Below are 19,690 nucleotides of genomic sequence, written 5' to 3'. Positions count from 1 at the left end.
CCGCCGTCAAGCATGCTGGCCACCCCTTTGCAACTTGATCCAGTTGTTTAGAGAAATATGCCACAGGACGTTTCCAGGCACCTAATGACTGAGTAAGCACTTCCAGGGCCATCCCTTTCCTTTCATGCACATACAGTTGGAACGGCTTAGAAAGATCTGGCAGACCTAGGTCTGGGGCTTCCATCAGCTTCCTTTTCAAGATTTTAAATGCCCTGTCCGCTTCTGGGGACCAGTGAAAAGGGTCATGATCCGCTCCCTTAACACATTCATACAGAGGTTTAGCCCACAGTCCATACTCTGGGATCCATATTCTGCAAAAGCCTGCCATGCCCAAAAATGCTCTGAGCCGTTTACGGTAGGGATAGGAACTTGGCAGATAGCCTCCTTTCTGTCATTTGAGAGCCGTCTCTCTTCCTGCCTTATGTGAAATCCCAGATACAGTACTTCAGAGAGTGCAATTTGAGCCTTTCTTCGAGCTACCCTGTATCCTCGGAGTCCAACAAAATTCAGGAGACTCACAGTAGCTTTGAGACAAGGGATTAGACCCACAGCAGCAATTAACAAGTCATCTACGTATTGCAGGAGCAGGACTTTGTCCGAATAATTCCACTCCTCCAAGTCTCTGGCCAGAGCCTGGCCGAACAGAGTGGGGGAATTTTTAAATCCCTGGGTCAATACCGTCCAGCAAAGCTGCTTTTTAACCCTTCTGTCCTCCCACTTGAAGGAGAATATCTCCTGAGATTGGGTGTCGACTGGAATTGTGAAAAAAGCGTCTTTTAAATCTAGGACCGAGAAATGGGTATACTGCCCCCCTATAGAGGCCAGCAGCGTATACGGGTTTGGAACCAGGGAGTGCAGAGTCTTAACCCGTTCATTGACTGCCCTGAGGTCCTGTACCAGCCGATATGTGCCATTGGGCTTTTGCACGGGCAGAATGGGGGTGTTCCAAGCTGACTGGCATTCTCGTAGTACACCGTACTCTAGGAACCGATCTATAGTCTCTTGCAGTCCCTCTCTGGCTTCCCTCTTAATTGGATACTGTTTGATTCGCACTGGGCTTTTTCCTGGGAGGAGCTGAATATGAACAGGGGTTTGATGGGTTGCCTTCCCTGGGACCCCTGATGCCCAGACAAGGGAATACACCTGGTCCTCCCACTCGCTCCACTCTGGGGCTTGCATGGCTGAGGGTTCAACTGCAAGGGTCATTATCCAAGCATTCTCAGGGGGTAAGGTGAGAGTTATATCATCTTGAGTGAAATGCAGGGTGGCACCTAAGCGATAAAGCAAGTCCCGTCCTAGTAGGGGTGTTGGACAATCAGGGAGGTAAACCAGCTTGTAAGATACAGTTTTGTTTCCCAAAGCACATTCCGCTGGGGCATACACTGGGCACTTAGTTCCTTTCCCTGTGGCACCCACCACAGTAAGGGAGTCTGCCACTGGCAGCTGAAGGGGTTGATTTACAGTGGTCCTTGCTGCTCCAGAGTCTACTAAAAAGTCTATTTCTAAATTTTCCACCCTCATTTTTACTCGGGGTTCCGGGGGCAGGATGGTCCGTCGCCCCTGACACCCCTAGTCTTGATCCTCCGCTGCCATCATAGGGGTACCTTCCCTTTCAGGGCACTCATTTTTCCAATGTCCCTCCTTTTGACATTTGGCACACTGGTTGTGACCCAGGCGCCTGTCCTGGGAACTGGGGCACCCACGACCACGACCTCTCATTCCCCGGCCCCTTTCACCTTTCTGTGACCTTCCTCTGCCGCCGGCCTGCACCGCTGCTACCATCATTTTCACTTGCCTTTTTTCCTTCTCTCCCTCTCTAAGGGTATAAGCCCTATTTGCAGTCTCCAAAATCTGAGCCATAGACATTCCCATTAAATCCTCCTTTTTCTGCAGTTTCCTTTTAATATCAGGGGCCGCACGGCTGGTAAAGATACCCTTTATAATTGCCTCAGTTGCCTGATCATCTGGGTCTGCATTAGTAGTTTGCCTGATGGTATCCCGAATACGCTGTAGGAAAGCCACTGGACTCTCTTTTGATTCCTGGATTAACTCATAAGGCTTTGCCCACTTGTTATATCTGACAGCTGAATGCCGGAGGCCAAACATAAGCAGTTCCTTATAGGAGTTAAGCATCCTCAAATCCCTCTCCTCATTTGGATTCCACCGGGGGTCCGCTATGGGGACAGCAATCTCAGGCAGGGGCTTGCCTTCTCTGTCCTCATTATGCCTTTTCTGTGCCTCTTCCCTAGCCTTGGCTATAACCTGATTCTGCTCCACCTCAGACAACAAGGTTCTCATCAGTATATTGCAATCATCCCAGTCAGGCTTATGGCTAGCTAGACACCCTTCAAAGATTTAAATAAACTTGCTTGGATTTGTGGAGAATTCCCCTGCTTCTGCCTTAAAGGCAGCTAGGTGCACTGGGTTAAAAGGGACATGAGAATACACTGGCAAAATCTGGGCTGCATGATCCTGTGTTCCTGGACGGGCTACCACATTCTCAGTAATCAACGGATACAATCCCACCGAGGGGGGTACTCTCTGGAGCCTGTGGGGGTGCTGGAGCCGAAGGGGATACCGATTCTGCCATTACAACTGTGGGAGGGTTCTGAGGATTAGCAGCAGGTACTACCAAGCCTGTCGGAGTCAAATGGCACTTGTGCAAAATATCAGGCCTATTTCTTAACATCATAAACGTATACGCATAGAGATGTTCATTCCATTTACCTGTTCGCTGACAAAACAAAAGTAACTGAAGGATTGTGTTGTAATTAAGTGATCCTTCCGGTGGCCACCTTTCCTGGCACTCTAGCTGATACTGAGGCCAGTCTACTGTACAGAATCTTTTTAATTTACTTCTAATCAACGGATCCGATCCGAACACTTTCCAGTTCACCAGAATGCATTCTAAGGGCGTACACCTTGCCCTGCCTAGAGTACTCTGTCCCTGCCCCATACCCTAGGGAGACACTGGGCGTCCCCAGGTCAAAACAGGTAAAGTCCCCACTGGACTGTTCCTACCTTATCCAAGGGTCCGGTTCCTCACCGTCGCCCCCAACTGCTTCTCCACTACTCAAGCGCGTTGCACCGTTGTGCCCTCCGAGGTCGATCACACCACATCTCAGCCGAGGCCCCCGATGAAGTCACCAGTGCGCGCTGGGCGTCGGTCGTCGCCGTAATCTGTCGGCCACCAGGAGGGATCCGGGCAAGGCTAAATTTCAGCCTCGAGCCCCACGTTGGGCGCCAAAACTGTTGCCGGCCCAGAGGGCCCCGAGGGGGGCAACAGGGTTCGTTGCCCGGTGTGCGCCGCACCAATAGACACACCAGGGTGGAGAAGCAAACCAAGTTTATTCAAGAGCTCTGAATAGGCACTAGGAGACCAGCATGTCTCAAATCAAGCACAGCACATACAAGCAAATTTTCCCTTTTATATTCCAAGCTGTTTCTGTGTAAGCTTTGTCTGTTTCTCCCCCACTACCCCTCCCGTCCCGAGCAATTACAGCAGGTACACATTGTGGCTTATTAGAAAAGTTTCCCGTTCGCCTGCTTATCTTTGGCCTTGCAAGGCCTGTGCGCACGCAGTCTTCCCCTCCTTCTTTCTCCCCCGTCTTATCACTACGTTTGCTAGTGTGAGCGAAACTGCAGCTGTCTGCTAAAAAAAAGCTGACCCTTACATTTCTGCTTCAGCATAGGCTGTTAGCATGGGAGTAGGTTAAAGTTCACAAGATGGAGTTACTGTGGCTCACTTAGACCCAGAGCAGGGGAGTTTCATTGGCACTTATGGCCTTCCATCCCCCCGAGTTACCTGGTAGCTATGCCTAGTGACACCAACACCGACAAACCCCGGTTGTCGGAGGGCAGAATAGAACCTGGGACTTCTGGAGCTTAGTGCATGAGCCTTTATTGCATGAGCTAAAAGCCAACTTCCTGTTAGCTAAGGCTGTAGAGCAGACTCATTACCTCTCTCACTAAGTGGTCTCAGGGCCACTAGAGGGGACAGAACACCTCACCCTGGAGGTGTGTGGGTTACATATGCACAATCCTTTGTTAACTGAGGTGAGATTTGTTTTTGAAGCACTTCGCTCAAACCACACTGTTTATAGGTAAAATATCAAATAGATTTATTAACTACAGAAAGATAGATTTTAAATGATTATAAGTGATAGATGTACAGATCAAAGGAGATTACCTAAACAAAATTGCAATATTTCATATACTAGACAGGAGTTGAATCAAGCTGTGTCTCACCTAGTTAGATAGTACAAGGAGTTTGCTGATGTTTCATACACAGGCAGGGCTTTCTTCTTTCCTGTCTGGGACCAGCACATCCCCTAGTTCAGTCTTTGTTCCTTAGGTGTTTCCAGGTGTTCTGTTGTGTGGGGAGTAAGGCCAAGAGATGATATCACTTCCTTTCTTGTATAGCTTCTTCCAGCTTGCTGGAAGGATTTTTTGCTGTGACCTGAGTCAAACAGTCTCCATTGTCTATGTGCTATCTCTGATAGGTTTCCATTGTACACAGTTCCTAGGGTAATCCTTGTGATTGTTTGTATTCTCCTCAATGGGCCATCAATGGTGTTTGGCCTTTTTATCGTTGTACCTGAAAGGCTGCTTGTGGATATTCCCAACTTCACAACATGTTTTAGTGGCACATACATAGCAAAACTTCATAACTCCATATACAATGCTAGCACTTACAACTTAACAGGATATTAATGTTTAACAGATTAAGACTTTTTAAATGTTGCTTCACACGGCATACTTTGTACATAACATTTCACAATTATATCACTATGGTGAATGTGAGGGTGCCATGGTGTTGTTTTGGGGCACAAAATGTCACACTGCCCTCTTTCAAAATGGCTGTCATCTCCCAGTGTTTTCACTAGGTCTCAGTTCATACCTGGCAGACAGATAGCTGGCCATTTTAAGAAGGACTTCTATCTCCCATTATTTTCTATTGGCTAAAGCCACAGCCTTTCTTATAAAAAGCTGCCGCTGGCTTCACTCTCGCTGGAGACAAAAGGAAGGTGGTAGTCATGGTTTGAAAACAGCATCTTAACTGAGGGCAGGTGTGGCTTCACTCCCACTGGGAACAAAGGGAGTGAGGCAGCCATTTTGAAAGAGAGCAATTCTTTCTGAGTTTCTCTGAACGAGAAGATTTTTATGCACCAGTTTCTGCTGGCAGATAAACTTTCAGTTGTGAAAATCATGGCACTAAATGACCATTAATCCTAAATATTTATTTTCAAAAATACCCACTGTACATGATCTACTGAAAGGATAGGTTAAGAATGGAAGCTAAAAAAGAAAATACCTAACACTCTTTAAAAATCAGTTTAATTTAATCTGGGACCACAAATACTAAGATATCTTAATCATAATCACATCGTTATTCCATTGCATAGCATAACTAAAGGGAAGAGTTATGGTTTTTTCAATCCTTTAACTGGACATTTCCATATCTTAACATGTTTGGATTTGTTTGAAATTTAACAATAACACTGAATTTCCTGTGTTTATAATACTTCATTTGGGATAACTGCAACATCTCTGAAATATATTGTGTCCTAAATTACTGGTATGTACTCTCAACCGTAACTTCATCATAACATAATCTTTGGCTGGGAGTATTCTATACTGCAGGAAATAATTTTAATACTCTTCATCAGAAGAATCTGTTTGTTTGTTTTTTCATTTCCCGAGAATGGCAGAACCTTTAACATCCTAAAGTTGCAGTTTTGCTTGTTTGTTCATTTGTTGTTTTTTTTAAGGCTAAAGATGCTAGGATGTCTACCTGAGGATTGCCTTGGACTTTGCATGTGAGCTTCATATTTTATATCAGCTGGTGACTAGTAGGCTTGAAGCTCCACTTCCCTCTAGCTCGGTGGTTCTAAAACTTTTGTACTGGTGACCCCTTTCACATAGCAAGCCTCTGAGTGCGACCCCCCCCCTTATAAATTAAAAACACTTTTTAATATATTTAACACCATTATAAATGCTGGAGGCAATGCGGGGTTTGGGGTGGAGGTGGACAGTTCACAACTCCCAATGTAATAACTTTGCGACCCCCTAAGGGGTCCCGACCCCCAGCTTGAGAACCACTGCTCTAGCTGCTAGAAAAAAGAGTTTTCTCTTTTCCCCTTTCCAGAAGGTTCTTACCGCTGATAACGGAGTAGATCTCCACTAGTCTCACCTATTGCTACTTATATCTTTGCCAAGCAACAGCAGCAAGAAATTGACATAATGCTTGCCACTGTCACTGCTGCCCACAGGATTCTGAACAGAAGCAGGAAAACTGAACAGAATCTTATTAATTTCACTCTGCTGCTGCTTGCCAAAAGAGACGAGTACTACAAAGTGCAAAGTACTCCACTTAGGAAGGCAAAATCAAATGCACAACTACAAAATGGGGAATAACTGGCTAGGCTGTGGTACTGCTGAAAAGAATCTATAGGTTATGGTGGATCACAAATTGAACATGATCAACAATGTGGTTTTGTTGCAAAAAAGGCTAATTTCATTCTGGGGGTCTATTAACAAGACTGTCATATGTAAATCACAGGAGGTAATTGTCCCACTCCACTCAGCACTTGTGAGGACTGTGTCCAGTGCTGGGTGCCACACTTTAAGAAAAATGTGGACAAACTGGAGAGAGTGCAGAGGTCGGTCCTGGAGCCGGTTTTGTTCAACATCTTTATTAATTTTCTGGATGATGGGATGGATTTCACTCTCAGCAAGTTCGCAGATGACACTAAGCTGGGGGGAGAGGTAGATACACTGGAGGGTAGGGATAGGGTCCAGAGTGACCTTGACAAATTGGAGGATTGGGCCAAAAGAAATCTGATGAGGTTCAACAAGGACAAGTGCAGAGTCCTGCATTTAGGACAAAAGAATCCCATGCACTGCTACAGGCTGGGGACCGACTGGCTAAGCAGCAGTTCTGCCAAAAAGGACCTGGGGATTACTGTGGATGAATCATAGAATCATAGAATATCAGGGTTGGAAGGGACCTCAGGAGGTCATCTAGTCCAACCCCTGCTCAAAGCAGGACCAATTCCCAACTAAATCATCCCAGAAGCTGGGATATGAGCTGCAGTATGCCCTTGTTGTCAAGAAGGCTAACGGCATATTGGGCTGCGTTAGTAGGAGCGTTGCCAGCAGATTGAGGGAAGTGATTATTCCCCTCTATTCAGCACTGGTAAGGCCACATCCTGAATATTGTGTCCAGTTTTGGGTCCCCCAGTACAAAAAGGATGTGGACAAATTGGAGAGAATCTAGTGGAGGGCAACAAAAATGATCAGGGGTCTGGGGCACATGACTTACGAGGAGAGGCTGAGGGAACTGGGCTTGTTTAGTCTGCAGAAGAGAAGAGTGGGGGGGGGCGATTTGATATCAGCCTTCAACTACCTGAAGGGGGGTTCCAAAGAGGATGGGGCTCGGCTGTTCTCAGTGGTGGTAGATGACAGAACAAGGAGCAATGGACTCAAGTTGCAGTGCGGGAGATCTAGGTTGGATATTAGGAAACACTATTTCACTAGGAGGGTGGTGAAGCACTGGAATGGGTTACCTAGGGAGGTGGTGGAATCTCCATCCTTAGAGGTTTTTAAGGCCCGGTTTGATAAAGCCCTGGCTGGGATGATTTAGTTGGTGTTGGTCCTGCTTTGAGCAGGGGGTTGGACTAGATGACCTCCTGAGGTCTCTTCCAACCCTAATCTTCTATGATTTTATGATTCTATGAAAGCAACTAAAATGATAAAACCTTTAGAAAACCTGACCTATGTGGAAAGGCTAAAAAAACTGGGCATGTTGAGTCTTGAGGAAAGACTGAGGGGGGTTGTTTTAGAAGCCTGTTATAAAGAGGACTCTGATTAATTGTTCTCCATGTCCAGTGAAAGTTGGACAAGAAGTAATGGGCTTAATCTGCAGCAAGGGAGGTTTAGGTTAGACATTAGGAAAAATATCCAGCTATAAGGATAGCTAATCACTAGAACAGGTTTCCAAGGGAGGTTGTGGAATTCCCAGCACTGGAGGTTTTTAAGAACAGGTTAGACAAACACTGTCAGGGATGGTCTAGGTATACTTGGTCCTGCCACAGTGCAGGGGGATGGACTAGATGACCTCTCAGGGTCCCTTCCAACCAGATCCATCCCATCCATAGGGCAGATCGGGGCAACCACCCTGGGCCCCGCAGTTTGGGGGGGCCCCACGCTTCGGGACGTGGAGTCCAGAGCAGCCTCGGGGGTTAGCAGGGGACCTGGCACCAGCAGCAGCGAGCGACCCGGCCCCAGCCCTCCCCGCTCCACCCTGCCCCACCGGCTCCCGGCGTTGCTCGGGGGAGGGGGCAGAAGCTGGAAAGAGGTGAGACGGGAGTGGGGGTTTAGGGGAAGGGATAGAATGGGGCCAGGGCGGGGGTGGGGCAGGGGCAGGAAGAGGCAGGGCGGGGGCAGGGGCTTGGGGGAAGGAGTGGAACAGGGGCAGGGCCTGGGGCAGAGAGGGGGGTTGTCCCAGGCCCTGCACCCCCCTAGGGATGGCCCTGCTTCCAACCCTACATTTCTATGATTTTATAAGTACTAGTAGGAGCAGTGCGTTGTCTATCTGTGCATTAAGACAACATTTCATTAGTTTACATTGAGTTGACATTCGGATGGTTAGTTCTGCCACCATAAGGACTAAAAACTTTGTTTTCCTTAAATGAAATTTTAAATTCTGAAGAAAAAAGTGTTTTATGTCCCCACATCCTCCAAGGAAAATTTACACTTTATTCCTGGCAGGGGGTTAGTGGATTTTTCAAGTCCTGGAAAACTAAAACACAAATATTAAAAAGACACAATATGCTACCCAGAGTTTTGCAGAATACAGCGTCCCAACCTCAGCACCATTGGAGAAAAATTTTTCAAAAGGAAATCTTAGCTGCTGTTTGTAACAGAGAACTCTGCATACATTCTTTTTCACAAATACAGCTGTTTTTTTCCCCTTATTTTACTCAAAATCCACTCTTACCATGAACCAAGATTAAAGCCCATCCTTTAGTCATTTTTACTAGGTCATTGTTCAGGCAAAATTCCCATTTACTTCAAGGGCTAAATTCTCCCTTGCAAAGGCAATTGCTGCACAGAATAGTGTAAACTTCATGAGCAAGTTCTCAACATTCCTTTTGAATTCTCATTTAAGAGAGCTTCTTTCATCCAGAGCTACCTCCCGCCCTTGAAAGAGTGAAAATATCACAGCATTTATCAGATTCTGAAAGCTACAGCAATTAAGAGCGACTCCTTTAGTGCTAGAAATACTCTTGAAACGTGGTATAGCCTACATTCACTATCTCTTTGGTAGGGCCAGCTCCAAGCACCAGCGTAGGAAGCAGGTGCTTGGGGCGGCCGATTTAAAGGGGCGGCACTCCGTCCGGTATCAGGGCGGCACGTCCAGGTCTTCGGCAGCAATTCAACAGCGGGTCCCTCATTCCCTCTCTTCCTCTTTGAGCTGCCGCCGAATTGCCACCGAAGAGGAAGAGAGGGAGGACCCGCCGCCAAACTGCCGCCGAAGAAGCGGTGCAATTTAGCTGCCGCCAAAGTGCCACCGCTTGTCTTTTTTTTTTTTTTTTTTTTTGCCACTTGGGGCGGCAGAAAAGCTGGAGCCGGCGCTGCTCTTTGGATCACTATTTTGAAATTGTATCTCTCACTGATATAATATATAAGCCAGTTGTACTTTGTGGTTTTTATATGAGGCTGTTTTCCTTCCTCAACTCTTAGGGTCAAATGCTTTGACATAAACCTCTTCTCTTTTCTTCTTCGTCCCCCCCCCCTTTTTTTGTTGCTATTATACTACTTGGTTCCTATATTTTTCCTATTTTCTTTCAGTGAGGCATTTAGGCAGCAAAAGGAAAAGGATATTTTTCTTACCTTAATTCCACTGAAAGTACAGTCCATCAATCTAGCACTTGAACAAAAATACATTGAACAATGACTTAGCAATTTCTGGGACTTTCTCACTGGCTTTAACACCACAAATCACATGATAACAAGGAAATAGCTCAGTGGTTTGAGCATTAGCCTATTAAACCCAGGGTTATAAGTTCAATCCTTGAGGGAGCCACTGAGGGGTCTGGGGCAAAATCAGTACTTGGTCCTGCTAGTGAAGGCAGGGGGCTGGACTTGAAGACCTTTCAAGGTCTGTTCCAGTTCTAGGAGATGGGATATCTTCATTATTTATTTATTTATAGTTGTAAGTATGCCTTTCATTAGCCTGTACTAATTATGATGTATTGTGTTTTGTGACTAAGGCTATACAACAATCCCATCATATTATTACCATGGGAATGTTAATGCTTTTATTGTTGTTGTTTAGTCTAGGGTTAGGTTATTGTTGTTGTAAAGGATGTAATAATAATAACACCTTCTATGTTCATACTAACCATGCATTGTCATTGCATCCAACCAAAACCCATGAGGCTGAACCATTTGATCTAGAATCAGAAATACAAGGTTTGATGAACATGAAGGTTTAAGATTGATAGTTGTGCTGGAAGCACAAAAGGGGGGGAGTGTGGAAGTGGAAAAAGGGATAAAGGGAATTTGGACGCAGACATCTTAGTTTTTAACAGAATAGAGCAAGAGTCAAGCTAACTCTAACTCTAATAATGCGAGACTTTAAGGCAGGGCCTGGGCGAGTGGGAAGCGAGTGGGAAAACGGTAAGAGATTCTGTTTGACCTTGTGTTAGATAAGAATGGAACGCAGACTGTAGCAGGAACTATTAAGAAAAGTAAAATATCAGGAAGGAATATGTATAAACAAGATGCGGCTGTTGATCATTATTGTATGCCACAAAAGGTATAAATGCTTGCCCTAATTGTTTATCTGGCGGAGCCCTGCCTAGGAAGGTGGAATCCCTGTCCATGCGCACTCTCCCCCTTGCAATTGCTTGAGAATAAACACTGCCTCTGACTTGCTGCAAACAATCTAAGAGTGAAGACTGCGTTTTCTTCCACAACAGTACTCAGGATGTTAGCTAAATGAGCGTCTCTGTAACCAGGAATTCTAAGTCCCACAAGTCTCGATAAGACTTCCTATAACATTGCTGTGAGTGGTTATGTCATACCTGTGATTGCAGGTAAGCCCATTTTTAGCACCAGGTCGGGGACCTTTGTTGACACAGTCATTGTCAGCAATGAGTCAGCTTCCTAAAATACATCTTCTTTAGACAAAATCAGATGCATAATTCTCCATTAGGGACAGCTTCACATGTGATAGCAATGGTGGAAGATGTACTATACTCAGAGCACAGGGTGTTTTCACCATCACAACCTGTAACCCTGCTCAGGGCACTAGACTGTGGAACCAGCTAGCCTACCCATTTGCACTTCATTCCCCTAAACAGGCATGCCCAGCATGGCCAAGGGTGTCGCCAAGAGTCTGCCACCCTTGCATACATGTTACTATCTGATGCTTTTTAAAAAAAGAGAGAGATAAGGAGCACCGTACACACACTCCCTTCAGTGCTCAAGGCTCTGGATCTGGCCTGCACATTCCCATTCACTACACACACGCACACACACGGCTCTAAATAAAAGCAAGGAAATCAATAAAAATCAATGTAATCCCATTGAATCTCAGATTGATGCTGAGAACCATCATTGTTTGAAACAGCATCGTTTAAAGGCAAGCTCTGTTCACTAGTATATAGTTCAAAATGATAAAAGAAGTAAGATGTGAACCAATGTTGAGGAGTCTTTGCTATCAGCAGGCTCTTTTAGTGCTCTTTGGGTGTTACCCTAAACTGCAGCTATTATTGTCATAATAATATAGAATGGGATAGCGCCGGTATTTATAAAAACAATCTAAAAATAGTGCAAAGCCTTAATAAATATTCACTTAAGTACAAAAGCAAAATTCATGAATCACCCTCAAGGTATCTAAGAGCTGTGTCATGCAGCACACATATCCTTTGCCACAAAGATACTTTGCCAGAAGTTCAGTGGGCTCTGTCTTGCGTATAGCAGAGTTCAGGTTCAGATGATGAAACATACTGGCAGGGGAGGTTCTAAACTCAATTGCTGACAAAACTGGAATTGATCCAATAATTTCTAATTTTATTTCTTTGCCTTTCTGCTTTGTTTTTCTGCTTCTGAAACTCTCCCTGGCAAGTTCTTTGTTTCTGTCTTTTTCCAGAACTACAATCTGTTTCTATTCTGCTTTTATTCTCTGTTCTTCTTCTTTCCCTCCCACCTTCTATACCCTTCTCATTTCTTCCTCCCTGATTATTTGTCTTCCTACCTGATACACACACACACACACACACACACACACACACAGAGAGAGAATCCTCTTGCCATTTCTCTTTCCTCTCATCCTATTTTTCCTACCAGATGGCCAAACCAAAAATGTCACAGGCACAGATTGTTCCCATGATATTCATTGAAAATACTGCAGGAACAACCACACACATGGTATTTTCACCAACAAAGAGACCCAGACCATGTAACTGTGATATTTCAAATTCAGCCTTTTTCAACAGACCACACTCGTAAATGGAGGATTCTGTTTTCTCAAAAACCAGAATGTTCTCTCACCCCCTACTCCGTAATTTAAAGTAGCACAGTTGTTCTTAAGATGGATGAAGGCAAGTTTCAGAACTGACACAATTTACAAATATATGTGTGTTGTGTTGCAAAACTGTAGGTATTGCACGATGATATTGAAAAAGGCTGATCCACCAAATGATTGCCAAACACTACAGAGCTGTCAGAATGCAGAGGAGGGAACTCAGTTTTATATTCTAAAATTATAGCAGCAATGCCTAGGGCGTCGCATACTTTGTTGCGTTGGTAGGCCGAGCTCTTTGCACACCAGAGGCTCCTTCTATCCCTTCATTCTCCCTCACAAGCTCCCTGTGTGCCACCCTCCCATCCCCCTCAATCTCAGGGACTCCCTGCAACCCCCTCATCCAATTTCTCATATCCAATCCCCCATTTCCCCTACCCCATTCCAGGAGCTCTGTATGCTTCTTATTGTCCCCTACCCCCATACCAGTGTTCCCCATTCTGCCCCCCACCAGGAGTTCTGTGTGTCCTCCATGCCCTTCTTCCCCCATATACCCGGGACCCAGGGTCCCCCCTTCTCCCCCTCCATGCCAGGGCCTGGATGTGCATCTATTCCCCACTTTCCTCCCCCCCAGGCCCTCCATCTCCCCCTTCCATTCCATATCAGAGACCCCCTTTCTCCCCACATGTGTGACCCCTATTACCCCATTCCAGGATTTCCCATTCTCTCCCCATGTCAGGAGCTATGTGCCCTCCTCCCTGCCATGCCAGGAGCTCTGTATGCCCACTCATTCCTCCCATGCCAGGTTCCCCTGTTCTTCCTCTATGCCAAAGGCTCTGTGTGCACTCCCTTCCCTAAAACTATTCTTATATTCCTTGTTTCTTCTTTTCTTTCTCTTTCAAGACATTTTAAATTTGTATTGGGAGGATGGGAACAGCTAAAATGGGGGATATTGTTATGCTGGAAGGTGTTAATGGCTGCCATCAACTGGTTCTTTGATCTATAGACAATTACACACTTGGGTGAAGCTGGTAAATTTGCTAACCAGATGACAAGGTTTCCAGGTGTCCCCCATTTCTCCCTTTCAGTTTTTCCAATTTTTACCAAAATCACTAGGGTTCTGCCCATTGATGCCTAGAATATTCCCTTATATTTTGGAACTCATAGAATCATAGAAATGTAGGGTTGGAAGGGACCTTGAGAAGTCATCAAGTCCAGCCTGTGAGAGGGTGTATCAAGCCCACATTGATGACGCAAGGGTTAAGGAGCTGCTCCAGATGCAGGAAGCCATGCCCCCTCATCTCTGTTGGGCATGCTCCCAGTGCTGAGAGCATTCAAAAGGAAGCAGGTCACTCAATCTGGGCTAGCTACGGAGGAGACCAGTTGGATACAGCAGCCTCCTGCCGAGAAGCCACTGGGACTCCAAGCTGCTGGGACCGAGCCTCATAGCCAAGCCACTGGAAGCCCTTGTGGGAGTCAAGGGTAACAACTTGCTCTTGCCAGAGGAAGGAGTCCCAGAGACGAACCTGGGAGGAAGCCAGGAGAGATGCCAAGACAGAGCCATGACACCAATGGAGGTACAGGAAACAGGGGTAGGAAGTGACCCAGGAGGAAGTGACCCAGTGAGGGTACCAGACAGTAGGCCATGTATATGGTTGGAACCCAGTAGAGTAGGATGGGCCTGGGTTCCCCTACCCATCCTCATTGGAATTGTAGTTGCTAGGCAGAGTAACCTTGACTCTCAACATTGGGTGACATTGCTGGAACTGCAGCCTCTAGGCAAAGTAGCCCTGAACACTTGGCCACTAGGTGATAGTGCTGGCCTGGAGCACACTGGCACACCCTGACACAGCCCCTTATGCTGAGGCAGGCAGAATCAAGTAAACTTAGACCGTCCCTGATAGGTATTTGTCTAACTTGTACTAAAAATTTCCAATGATGGGTATTCCACAACTTCCTTTGGAAGCCTATTCCAGAGCTTAACTACCCTTATAGTTAGAAAGTTTTTCCTAATATCTTACCTACATTTCCCTTGCTTCAGGTTAAGTCCATTACTTCTTGTCCTACTTTCAATGAACATGGAAAAAAATTGATCACCGTCCTCTTTATAGACTGTTATCAAGTCCCCCTCAGCCTTCTTATCTCAAGACTAAACATGCCTGTTTTTTTTAAACTTTTCCTCACAGGTCACATTTTCTAAACCATCTATCATTTTTGTTGCTCTTTTTTGGTTTCTCTCCAATTTGCCCATGTCTCTCCAATTTGCCCACGTGGCGCCCAGAACTGGGCAAAGTATTCCAGCTGAGGTCTCACCAGCACCGAGTCGACTTCCCATGTCTTAAAAATGACACTCCTGTTAATATGCCCCTGAATAATATTGGTCTTTTTAGCAACTGCTTTACATTCCTGACTCCTATTCAATTTGTGATCAACTATAACCTCCAGACCCTTTTTAGCAGTATGCCCACCAAGCCAATTATTCTCTTTTTTGTAGTTGTGCATTTGATTTTTTTCTTCCTAAATGAAGTACTTTGCACTTATCTTTATTGAATTCAGACCAATTCTCCAATTTTTCAAGCTCACTTTGAATTCTAATCCTGTCCTCCAAAGTTCTTGCAACCCTTCCCAGCTCAGTGTCATCCACACATTTTATAAGTATACTCTCCATTCCATTATCCAAGTCATTAACAAAAATATTGAATAGAACTGGACCCAGGACTGCCCATTGTGGGACCCCACTAGACCCATTCTCCCTAGTTGATAATGAGGGGGGAGGGATAGCTCAATGGTTTGAGCACTGGCCTGCTAAACCCAGGGTTATAAGCTCAATCCTTGAGGGGGCCATTTAGGGATCTGGGGGCAAAAAAAAAAAAAAAAAAAAACCCTCACTGTCAGGGTTAGCTGCTAGTGAAGGCAGGGGACTGGATTCTATGACCTTTCAAGGTCCTTTCCAGTTCTATGAGATAGGAGCCATTGATAACTGCTCTTTCAGTACAGTCTTTTAATCATTTGGGCACCCACCTTATAGTAATTGCATCTAGAACACATTTCCCTAGTTTGCCTATGAGACTGTCATGGTGGGACTGGATCAAAAGCTTCACTAAACTCAAGATATATTATCTACTGCTTCTCCCCTATCCACTAGGCCAGTAACCCTGTCAAAAGAAGGACATTAGATTGGTTTGGTATTATTTGTTCTTGACAAATCCATTCTGGCTATTCTGTATAACCCTATTATTCTCTAGGTGCTTACAAACTGATTGTTTAGTCATTTGTTCCAGTATCTTTCTAGGTATCCAAGTTAGGCTGACTGGTCTATAATTCCCCAGGTCCTCTTTGTTCCCCTTTTCAAAGAAAGGTACTAGGTTTGCCTTTCTCTAACCCTCTGGGACCTCACCCATCTTCCATGAGGTCTCAAAGATAATTGCTAATGGTGCTGAGATTGTTTCAGATAGTTCCTTAAGCACCCTAGGATGAATTTCATCAGGCCTTGTCAATTTGAATACATTTAACTAATCTAAATATTCTTTAACCTGTTATTTCCCTATTATAGCTTGCATGTCTTTCCCCTTGTTAATAATAATTGTGTTTGAGTATCTGGTCACCATTAACCTTTTTAGTGAAAACTGAAGCAAAATAGACATTAAACATCTCAACCTTATTATTAACAGTTCTCCTTCCCCACTAAGTAAAGAATCTACACTTCCTTTTTCTTTCTCTTCCTCCTAACATATTGAAAGAACCTCTTCTTGCTGCCTTTTATGTCCCTTGCTTGATGTAACTCATTTTGTGCCTGAGCCTTTCTGATTTTGTCTCTATATGCTTGTTATTCTTTTGTACTCTTAGCAATTCGTCCATGTTTCCACTTTTTGAAGCATTCAGAATTATCTCACTACCCACAAACAGAGAAATGCTATCAAGCTGATCATAAGGCCTTGCAATTTCAGCCAAAAATTTAATAAGCAAATACATGGCTAGGATATATTCAAAATATAGTACCCTCTGAATATTTCAGTCAGCTTAGTCGCCTCATTTTAAAAAAGACTGAAATAGAAAAGGGAAATGGAAAATTATTATTGGTTATAGGTGTAGCAGTGCAGAGTGGGGACTTCTATATGAGGAGAGAGTTAAAAGATTAAGAGTATTACATTTTAAAAGGAGAAACGCAAGAGGAGATACGATAGTTGTATATAAATCAATGCCTGATACAAAGAAATCAACTTTCTTTCTCCTGTTTTACTCTTTCACATAACTCAAGAAGAAGAGTGCACTCAAATAAAATGCAACATATTTAAAATAGATTAAATGGATTGGTTTCCAGTGTAAAGTTAACCTCCAGAACTCAGTGAGATAACCCAAAGAGGCACCTTCCACATCTTCAAAGGGCGATCTGCCCAATCAGAATCCTCACCATAAATAAAACAAGGCATAAGCCAATTACCATCTGTGCTGGGGGGAGGGAGGAGGTTGCTGAGCTGGGAAATGGGCAGAAGTGGGGGTGAGACACACAATTAATTACTTAGAGGTTTGGGGAGAAGCTCTGTACCCTCAGGCAGCATTTCATACACATTTGTGTAATTTGATCTCAGTTGGGTCTCCCAGCAAGAACTGCTGCAGCTAGGACCCAAATCTCCTTACTCTATACCAGGGGTCAGCAACTTTTCAGAAGTGGTGTGCGAAGTTCACTGTAATTTAAGGTTTCCCGTGCCAGTAATACATTTTAACATTTGTAGAAGGTCTCTCTCTCTCTGTCTATATTATATAAATAAACTATTGTTGTATTTAAAGTAAATAAGGTTTTTAAAATATTTAAGAAGCTTCATTTAAAATAAAATTAAAATGCAGATCTTATCAATTTAGTGTGATCCTTGCCTGGGATCCTTGTCTGGGATTCCAGCCACCAGCCCCGCTCAGCCCGCTGCCGGTTTGGGGTCCAGCCGCTGGTCCTGCACAGCCCGCTGCCAGTCTGGGGTTCCATTCACTCAGCCAGCAGCGGGCTGAGTGGGCCGGTGGCAGGCTGAGCAGGGCCAGCAGGGTGCTGAGTGGCTCAGTCCGCTGCCAGTCTGGGGTGCCGGCAGCACTCAGCCTGCTGCCGGTCTGGGGTTCCGGCTGCCGGCCCCTTGCCAGTCAGGGTCCCAGCCACAAGCCCTACTCAGTCTCCTGACAGCCTGGGTGAGCAGAACCCCAGGCTGGCAGCAGGCTGAGTGGTGCCAGCGGCCAGGACCTCAGACCGGCAGCAGACTGAGCGGCTCAGCCCGCTGCTGGTCTGGGGTCCCGGGCACCAGCTCCGCTCAGCCCGCTGCCGGTCTGGGTGAATGGAACCCCACACCAGTAGCAGGCTGAGCGGGGCTGGTGGCTGGAACCCCAGATAAGGATCTCAGCCCACTGCCGGTGGCGGGCTGAGCGGGGCCGGTGGCCGGAACCTCAGACCGGCAGCAGGCTGAGCGGTTCAGTCTGCTGCCGGTCTGAGGTCCCGGCCGCTGGCACCACTCAGCCTGCTGCCAGCCTGGGGTTCCATTCACCCAGACCGGCAGTGGGCTGAGCGGGGCCAGTGGCCGGGACCCCAGACCGGCAGCGGACTGAGTCACTCAGCCCCCCACCAGCCTTGCTCAGCCCGCTGCCGGCTGAGTGAATGGAACTCCAGGCTGGCAGCGGGCTGAGCGCGGCCAGCGGCCAGGACCCCAGACTGGCAGCGGGCTGAGCGGCTCAGCCCGCCGCCGCTCTGGGGTTCCATCCGCCAGCTCCTGCCAGCCGGGATCCCGGCCACCGGTCCCCCTCAGCCCACTACCAGCCTGGGGTTCTGTTCACTCAGGCCAGCAGGTGGCTGAGCGGGGCCGGTGGCTGGGACCCCAACTGGCAAGGGGCCGGCAGCCGGAACCCCAGACCGGCAGCAGGCTGAGTGCTGCCGGCACCCCAGACTGGCAGCGGACTGAGTCACTCAGCCCCCTGCCAGCCGGGGTCTCAGCCGCCGGCCTGCTCAGTCCGCTGCCAGCCTGGGGTTCTTTGGGGGTCCCCAGGCCAGCAGGGGGCGCTGAGTGGGGCCGGCGGCTGGGACCCCGGCAAGCAACAGGGCAGCAGCCGGAACCCCAGAGTGGCAGTGGGCTGAGCCGTTCAGCCCGCCGCCACGTGCCATCAAAAATTGGCTCGCATGCCACCTTTGGCACGCATGCCTTAGGTTGCCGACCTCTGCTCTATACCTTTGGGATAGTTGGCAACACTGCCAGCCCCACACCGGCCTCTTCCACACAGCTCTCACCTCTGCTCCTCCTGCAGCTCCAGGGGCTCTTCACCCCCCAGACCTGGTGTTCCAGGGATGGGGAGGGGAGGGGGAAGGAGCAGACAGAAGTCTGAACCAGTATTCACAGGAGGGGGTGGCAGAAAGGGACTACAACCACCCTGAGCTGATGAGCTGTTTCTGCTCCCTACTGTGAGAATGGTGTCTGTTGCTTTTCCCCACTCCCACCCAAAAACTTCCCCTCAGCTCCTGAGGGGAGGTGTCAAGTTAGAGATTCCCAGAGTTGGGAGAAGGATCCCAGGCCCCAGCCATGCAGCTCTGCACAAACACCATCCCCTCCCTCCTACAGGGGGCCAGAATTAAACCCCTGGAACAAGCACCACAGTTAACAAGAGAACAACACTTTTATCTAACCCACATAAAGCTAGGAGTAGACCAAGGTCAGGATCTCTAACAGGGATTACACGGGTGACTCCCTTACCCCTGATACAGCACACAGCCTTCCCCGCACCCCCACCTAGCTAGTCACACACAGACTCTCTGCCCCACCCCTATGCAATTCCCCAACTTTGGGTCAGTCCAACCTGTCTGTGCATGCTGATGCTGGTGTTTGACGTGAGCTCAGAATGGTGGGTCTTATTTAGGGTTACCACATTTGAAATGCAAAATAAACAGCAACCCCACCCCGCCCACACACACACACACACACACTGCTGCAACCCCAACCACAAGGCAAATCTGCAAGCCACCCTCCCCCCCCCCCCCCCCCAGCCATTTACAGTATCTAAAGCAGGGGTGGAGAAACTTTTTTGTATCAGTGGCCATTGGCTTACTGAAAAAATCAAAGGCGGGCCATACACATTCAACTCACCTGCCCCGGGGGGCTCGGGACTTCCTCCCTGCAGTGGGGCAAGCCAGCG

Source organism: Emys orbicularis, chromosome 1 (genome assembly GCF_028017835.1).
Source record: "Emys orbicularis isolate rEmyOrb1 chromosome 1, rEmyOrb1.hap1, whole genome shotgun sequence".
NCBI lineage: Eukaryota > Metazoa > Chordata > Testudines > Emydidae > Emys > Emys orbicularis.
The sequence above is the reverse complement of the archived record's forward strand: the minus strand, read 5'-3'. Positions refer to the sequence as shown.